Source organism: Oncorhynchus gorbuscha, unplaced genomic scaffold, assembly GCF_021184085.1.
Source record: "Oncorhynchus gorbuscha isolate QuinsamMale2020 ecotype Even-year unplaced genomic scaffold, OgorEven_v1.0 Un_scaffold_11295, whole genome shotgun sequence".
In the NCBI taxonomy this organism is placed as follows: Eukaryota; Metazoa; Chordata; class Actinopteri; order Salmoniformes; family Salmonidae; genus Oncorhynchus; species Oncorhynchus gorbuscha.
Window position 1 is genome coordinate 1 of NW_025753884.1, and position 8,403 is coordinate 8,403.

Here is an 8,403-nt window from a genome sequence, read left to right on the forward strand (position 1 = left end):
TAATGATGGGAGCCTTATGAAGTGACAGTGATGGGCAGTCAACTACCATCAATTGGGGTTTTATTAATGATTGGAGCCTTATGAAGTGACAGTGATGGGCAGTCAACTACCATCAATTGGGTTTTTGTTGATGGTGGGAGCTGCTTTATGCAAGCCGACAGTGATGGGCAGTCAACTTACTGCATCAATTGGGGTTTTGTGTGAATGATGGGTGCCTCATGGAGGTGACACAGTGGATGGGGAGTCACATACCATCGAATTGGGTTTTGTGTTAGTGATGGGAGCGCTTAACGAAGTGACCGGTGATGGAGCTGAGTCAGCACTACAACATCGTTGTTTTACCATTAATGGTGGAGGCCTATATGAAGTGACGAGTGATGGCAGTCAACTTCACCATCAGTTGGGGTTTTATTGACGATGGGAGCCGTAGTGAAGTGACAGTGATGGGGCAGTCAACTACCATCGGTTGGGGCTTTGTTAATGACGGGAGCCTTGTGAAAGTGGACGGTGATGGGCAGTCAACTACGCATCAGTTGGGGTTTATTGACAAATAGACGGGCGCCTCATGAAGTGACAGTGATGTAAGGGACAGTCACTACCTATCAGTCAGGGTTTTATTAATGATGGGAGCCTTATGAAGTGACAAGTGATAGGCAGTCAACTACCATCAATTGTTTTATTAATGATGGGAGCCTTATGAAGTGACAGTGATGAGGCAGTCAACTTTACCATCAATTGGGGTTTTATTAATGATGGGAGCCTTATGAAGTGACAGTGATGGGCAGTCAACTACCATCAATTGTTTTATTAATGATGGGAGCCTCTATGAAGTGACAGTGATGGGCAGTCAACTACCATCAATTGGGCTTTTATTAATGATGGGAGCCTTATGAAGTGATGAAGTGATGGGCAGTCAACTACCATCAATGTTTTATTCTATGTTGTTGCAGCATCGAACCCAAATAACGCATTTATTGTGAATGGAATACATCGAAACCGAAAATTAAAAAACGTGATTATTTTTCAAAAACTGTAACCGAACTCAGAAAACAGTAAATCCTCAGCACTATTTATGGGAGATGAGTTACCTCTTGGCTGGAGAAGAGAAGGATAGAGGAGGAGAGTGGAGAGTGGAGAGTGGAGAGATGGAGAGAGGAGGTGGAGAGAGAGAGGATGGAGGAGGAGAGTGGATAGAGGAGAGAGGAGGAAGAGAGAGAGAGAGAGGAGGAGGAGTGGATAGAGGAGAGAGGAGGGTGGAGAGAGGAGAGAGGGAGGGAGAGAGGAAAGAGGGAGGGAGGGAGAGAGAAGGAGAGAGGGAGGAGAGTGGAAGAGAGGAGAGAGGAGGTGGGAGAGAAGGAGAGAGGTGAGAGGAGGAAGAGGAGAGAAGGAAGAGGAGGAGGTGGAGAGAGGGAGGAGGAGAGAGAAGAGAGAGAGGAGGGAGAGGAGAGGATGGAGGAGGAGAGAGGAAGAGAGATGAAAAGGAGAAGGAATAGAATCTGGGAGGTGGGGAAGATACTCAGCTCCTCTGGCTGTGAACCTTGTCTCCAGCTGTAACCTCAGTCAGTCAGACACGCTGCAGGGCATTAGAGGAGCAGACTGACTTCACCACACAGAAATAACATCATGCAGACTCAGAGGTTTACCTTAGTCTTGCTCATCACGATGATAAGCCTGGATAAATCAAGGCTCGACTCAGAGTCGATACTCCTGTAGCTTTCTTTATGATAGAATCATCAGCTGTGTGGAGCTCCCCACATTGTTACTCATAGAAAATATAAATGATTGTAAACTCAAAAGGAATAAATTAAGTTGAATCCCTCTTAGGAAATTGATCTTATCCAGCCATAGACAAACAGGTATGAACCTGATCTCTGAGACGGGTTTATTAATGTTAACTGAAATGGAATATGCGGCCTAGCTGCTCCCTGACCCAACTAGGCTAGCTGCCCCACCCAACTGCCCCGGCCTAGCTGCCCCCGACCTAGCTAGGCCAGCTGCCCCGACTTAGCTGCCCCGACCTTAGCTAGCAGGCTAGCTGCCCCCGACCTAGCTGCCCCGGCCCAGCTGCCCTCGACCTAACTGCCCCGGCCCAGCTGCCCCCGACCTAGCTAGGCTAGCTGCCCCCGACCTAGGCTGCCCCCGGCCCTAGCTGCCCCGACCCAGCTTGGCTGGCTGCCCCCGATCTACCTGCCTCCGACCTGGCTTAGGCTGGCTGCCCCGACTCTAGCTGCCCCGGCCACAGCTTGGCTAGCTGCCCCGACCTAGCCCGGCTAGCTGCCCCGGCCTAGCTGCCCCTCGGCCTAGCTGCCCCCGGCCCTAGCTTGGCTAGCTGCCCCCGACCTAGCTGCCCCCGACCCATGGCTTGGCTACCTGCCCCCGACCTAGCATTGGCTAGATGCCCCAACCTAGCTGCCCCGACCTAAGCTTGGCTGGTTGCCCTGACCTAGCTGCCTCCGACCTAGCTTGGCTACCTGCCCCCGACCTAGCTGCCCCCGACCTAGCTTGGCTAGCTGCCCCTGACCTAGCTGCCTCCGACCTAGCCGGCTAGCTGCCCCCGACCTAGCTGCCCCGACCTACCTGCTCCCCGACCTGGCTTGGCTAGCTGCCCCGACCTAGCTGCCCCGACCTAGCTTGGCTAGCTGCCCCTGACCTAGCTACCTCCGACCTAGCGCTGATCCTTTGAATACAGAGATGATAGATGGCATTTAGTATACATGACAAACGTACAGACAGTGTTTCACCTCCTGCTCTATACCTGTTGACTCAGTGCAATCACAATCACTCTCGAAGATATTACTCTCTAAAATATCACTCTCTAAAACACACAGCTCTGTGTTTGTGGCTCTGTGGGGGTGTTTCTTCGATGGTTTCAGTCTGTTGTGACCGTTTAATGCTCTAGGAGAAAATAGTTTCCTTGACTGCTGTCCAACAGAAGGCTGTTGTGGTTCTAGGTCTGTGTCCTCAAGCGTGCCCTATTCCCTATATAAGTGCATTACGTTTGACCAGGGCTCATAGGGACTAGGGTGCCACCTGGGACTGGGAGTCACCTGGGAGTCTTAAAGCTGCCTATAGAAGGATGTATCAATAGACCTCTACCTCTGCTGTAGCGGTTTTGAAAGCAAGCAGGGTATAATTAATGAGTGAAGTACAAAGTTAAATCACTTATCATCCTGTGTACACATCAACAGTAGACTGTAGTCGGTAGATGTTAGACATCAGAAAGACGTTTGGTGTCTGAGCTCGGGGGAAATTCCAGCCCGGTGAGTTACGCTTGAAGCCATCATGGCTGTTTTGACAAGTTATTTTGGGTGGGTCAAAGAAGGTACATCCCAAATAGCACTTTTAAACCCTACATTCCCCATGAGCCCGGGTCAAAACTAGTGCACTAATATATATGGATTAGGGTGCCATTTGGTATGCAGCCAGAGACTTCACAGCTTTATGACATCAGACTGTTACTCTAGTTCGCTCTGGATAAGAGCGTCTGCTAAATGACTTAAATGTAAATGTAAATGTTCTCCCCTCAGACAGAGACTTCACAGCGTTATGACATCAGACTGTTACTCTAGTTCTCCCTCAGACAGAGACTTCACAGCTTTATGACATCAGACTGTTATAATAATAATAATATAATAATATATGCCATTTAGCAGACGCTTTTATCCAAAGCGACTTACAGTCATGTGTGCATACATTCTACGTATGGGTGGTCCTGGGGATCGAACCCACTACCCTGGCGTTACAAGCGCCATGCTCTACCAACTGAGCTACAGAAGGTTACTCTAGTCCTCCTGGCAGACAGACTAGATGTCCTGTACATAACCACATGATGAAACCACCAATCATTACTCAAGCTGTTTCTTCTCCAGGATATGCCCGATCTCCGTCGTTGTCTGAATCTGAGCGAATGTTAACTCAGAACTGTACTGAACAAAGATATTAACGAAACATGCAACAATTTCTAAGATCTTACTGAGTTACAGTTCATATAAGGAAATCAGTCATTTGAAATTAATTTATTAGGCCCTAATCTATGGATTTCTTACTTTTTTTAAAAGTAGGGAGTTGGATCAGAAAACCAGTCAGTATCTGGTGTGAAAAGGATTTGTCTCAAGCGGCGCGACACATCTCCTTCTCTGTCACGTAGACGCTGGGAGTCAGAAAACAAGGTGGTGAGTTTAGTAATAAACGGAACGTGGAACAACAGAACAAACACCAGTAGTGTACAGACATGAAACACAATGCTGACTGGGGAAAGAACCTAACGGAGGGCCAGGTACAGGGGAGCTAATACGTGAGGTAATGGAGTCCAGGTGTGCGTAATGATGGATCCCAGGACTGGTGGTTAGTATCCCGGCAACGCCGGAGGGGAGGAGCGGGGGATGACTTGACATTCACAGTAAAACAATCAGTATCTGGTGTGACCACCATTTGCCTCATCAGGCTGTTGATTGATCAGGCTGTTGATTGATTAGGCTGTTGATTGATTAGGCTGTTGATTGATTAGGCTGTTGATTGATCAGGCTGTTGATTGATCAGGCTGTTGATTGATCAGGCTGTTGATTGATTAGGCTGTTGATTGATCAGACTGTTGATTGATCAGGTTGTTGATTGATCAGGCTGTTGATTGATCAGGCTGTTGATTGATCAGGCTGTTGATTGATCAGGTTGTTGATTGATCAGACTGTTGATTGATCAGGTTGTTGATTGATCAAGCTGTTGATTGTGGCCTGTAGAATGTTGTCCCACTCCTCTTCAATGGCTGTGTGAAGTTGCTGGATGTTGACAGGAACTGGAACACGCTGTCATACAGGTCGATCCAGAGCATCCCAAACATGCTCAATGGGTGACATGTCTGAGTATACAGGCCATGGAAGAACTGGGACATTTTCAGCTTCCAGGAATTGTGTCCAGATCCTTTCAACATGGGGCTGTGCATTATCATACTGAAACATGAGGTGATGGCGGTGGTTGAATGGCACGACAATGGGCCTCAAGATCTCATCTCTGCATTCAAATTGCCATTGATTAAATGCAATTGTGTTCGTTGTCTGTAGCTTATGCCTGCCCACACCATAACCCCACCATGGGCCACTCTGTTCACAATGTTGACATCAGCAAGCCGCTTGCCCACACAACGCCCTACACGTGGTCTATGGTTGCTCGCTCCCTCAACTTTACACATCTGTGGCATTGTGCTGTGTGACAAAACTGCACATTTTAAAGTGGCCTTTTATTGTCTCCAGCACAGGGTGCACCTGTGTAATGATCATGCTGTTTAATCAGCTTCTTGATATGCCACACCTGTCAGGTGGATGGATTATCTTGGTAAAGGAGAAATGCTCACTAACATGGATGTCAACACATGTATGCACATGTGAGAGAAATACGCTTTTGTGTGTATGGAACATTTCTGGGATGTTTTTTTTTACTGACCTTGAACCTTCTCCTTGACCCCTAACCTATGACCCCTGCAGACGGTGGGAGCGACGGACTGGGAGATGTTCCAGGTCAAGGATCGGTACTTCCTGGCGGTGGCTAACGGCCAGAAACTGAACGAGAGAGGCCCTAGTCACTACAACATCAACTCAACCATCTACGAACTGAACGTGATCACACAGACCTTCGTTAAGTTCCAGGACATCGTCACAAACAGGTTAGTCCACTGAGCCACACCAGAGGGCATTCAGTTCTCTATAGAAGCCTTGTGTTGTCCTTTACAACGTATTCTTTACCTCTTTGTCCGCTCTCCAATTCAATTTAAACAACTTAATCCCTTTGGAGCGATGCGTCAGACACATGAACAACAAACCTGGTACACTCCTGGTACACCCCTGGTACACACCTGGTACACACCTGGTACTCACCTGGTACACCCCTGGTACACACCTGGTACACCCCTGGTACACACCTGGTACACCCCTGGTACACCCCTGGTACACCCCTGGTACACACCTGGTACACACCTGGTACACACCAGGTACACACCTGGTACACACCAGGTACACACCTGGTGCCTAAACACTCCACTGTGGTTTAATCTTTGCAGTGCGGTGGACTGGGAATTCTTCTCGGTGGGTGAAGAGAAGTTCCTTGTTGTGGCCAATTCTCACGATGGAACCTCGTATTCTTTAAACAGTGTTATATACAGGTGAGGTACTCTTTAAACAGTGTTATATACAGGTGAGGTACTCTTTAAACAGTGTTATATACAGGTGAGGTACTCTTTAAACAGTGTTATATACAGGTGAGGTACTCTGTTAAACAGTGTTATATACAGGTGGGGTACTCTTTAAACAGTGTTATATACAGGTGAGGTACTCTTTAAACAGTGTTATATACAGGTGAGGTACTCTTTAAACAGTGTTATATACAGGTGAGGTACTCTTTAAACCGTGTTATATACAGGTGAGGTACTCTTTAAACAGTGTTATATACAGGTGAGGTACTCTTTAAACAGTGTTATATACAGGTGAGGTACTCTTTAAACAGTGTTATATACAGGTGAGGTACTCTTTAAACAGTGTTATATACAGGTGAGGTACTCTGTTAAACAGTGTTATATACAGGTGAGGTACTCTTTAAACAGTGTTATATACAGGTGAGGTACTCTTTAAACAGTGTTATATACAGGTGAGGTACTCTTTAAACCGTGTTATATACAGGTGAGGTACTCTTTAAACAGTGTTATATACAGGTGAGGTACTCTTTAAACAGTGTTATATACAGGTGAGGTACTCTTTAAACCGTGTTATATACAGGTGAGGTACTCTTTAAACAGTGTTATATACAGGTGAGGTACTCTGTTAAACAGTGTTATATACAGGTGAGGTACTCTTTAAACAGTGTTATATACAGGTGAGGTACTCTTTAAACAGTGTTATATACAGGTGAGGTACTCTTTAAACAGTGTTATATACAGGTGAGGTACTCTTTAAACAGTGTTATATACAGGTGAGGTACTCTTTAAACAGTGTTATATACAGGTGAGGTACTCTGTTAAACAGTGTTATATACAGGTGAGGTACTCTTTAAACAGTGTTATATACAGGTGAGGTACTCTTTAAACAGTGTTATATACAGGTGAGGTACTCTTTAAACAGTGTTATATACAGGTGAGGTACTCTTTAAACAGTGTTATATACAGGTGAGGTACTCTTTAAACAGTGTTATATACAGGTGAGGTACTCTTTAAACAGTGTTATATACAGGTGAGGTACTCTTTAAACAGTGTTATATACAGGTGAGGTACTCTTTAAACAGTGTTATATACAGGTGAGGTACTCTTTAAACAGTGTTATATACAGGTGAGGTACTCTTTAAACAGTGTTATATACAGGTGAGGTACTCTTTAAACAGTGTTATATACAGGTGAGGTACTCTTTAAACCGTGTTTAACACTGGCATTTTATTGTGTTAAAAGTCCTTACAGTGTGGTAAATGACTCAAAGGACTTTAATTAATATGAAGTGAAAACATAAATAGTTTGACCTATATCCTGCTGTGCTTGTCCCTCCAGGTGGCAGGGATATGAGGGATTTGTCCCTATCCACCGGCTCCCAACCATCGGCTGTACGGACTGGGAATATTTCAATACCACAGCAGGATCCTTTCTCGTCTATTCTAGTGCCACCTCTCCCCTGTCTAAAGTCTTCAGACTGAAGACGTACTGATTCCTCACTGTTCCTGACGCTCCACGATCTGAGCCAGTTAGAGAAACATGGTCTGGTGGAAAAATGGAAGGGGAATGAATTACAGCTTTTCTAGTGTTGCTGGACAGACTGGCAGGCAGGCAGACCAACAGAAAAGCAGACAGACAAAGGCAGACAGACCGACAGACAGACAAAGGCAGACAGACGGACAGACAGAATGGCCGACAGACAGACACAGAAAGAAAGGCAGACAGAACTGTAATTGTCTCCCCAGTTGTGTCGGAAATCCAGGCTGTGGGAGAGAATCCTGCTTTTAAAACGACGAGAGAGATGTTGCAGCATCATGAGATTGTGGAAAATGAGGGAAGGAATGTGTGACGTTGGTTTGTAAACAACTTACACTATAAGAGGGACAAGTTTCAAAGTTTATTCGCCACTTGGGTACTGGAGTGGTTGTATATACAGGTCAGTACCAGAACCTTATTCAATGTCCAGGGTACTGGAGTGGTTGTATATACAGGTCAGTACCAGAACCTTATTCAATGTCCCGGGTACTGGAGTGGTTGTATATACAGGTCAGTACCAGAACCTTATTCAATGTCCAGGGTACTGGAGTGGTTGTATATACAGGTCAGTACCAGAACCTTATTCAATGTCCAGGGTACTGGAGTGGTTGTATATACAGGTCAGTACCAGAACCTTATTCAATGTCCAGGGTCCTGGAGTGGTTGTATATACAGGTCAGAACCTT

General features: G+C 46.0%; 1 long non-coding RNA gene across 1 annotated transcript; it reads left to right on the forward strand.

The window, feature by feature from the left end:
• Positions 1-5,528: 5,528 nt before the first annotated feature.
• On the forward strand, positions 5,529-7,752 carry LOC124030410. The gene is made up of 3 exons (XR_006837960.1): positions 5,529-5,656; positions 6,050-6,151; positions 7,520-7,752. It is a non-coding gene; the product is annotated as an uncharacterized LOC124030410 (long non-coding RNA).
• Positions 7,753-8,403: the final 651 nt, after the last annotated feature.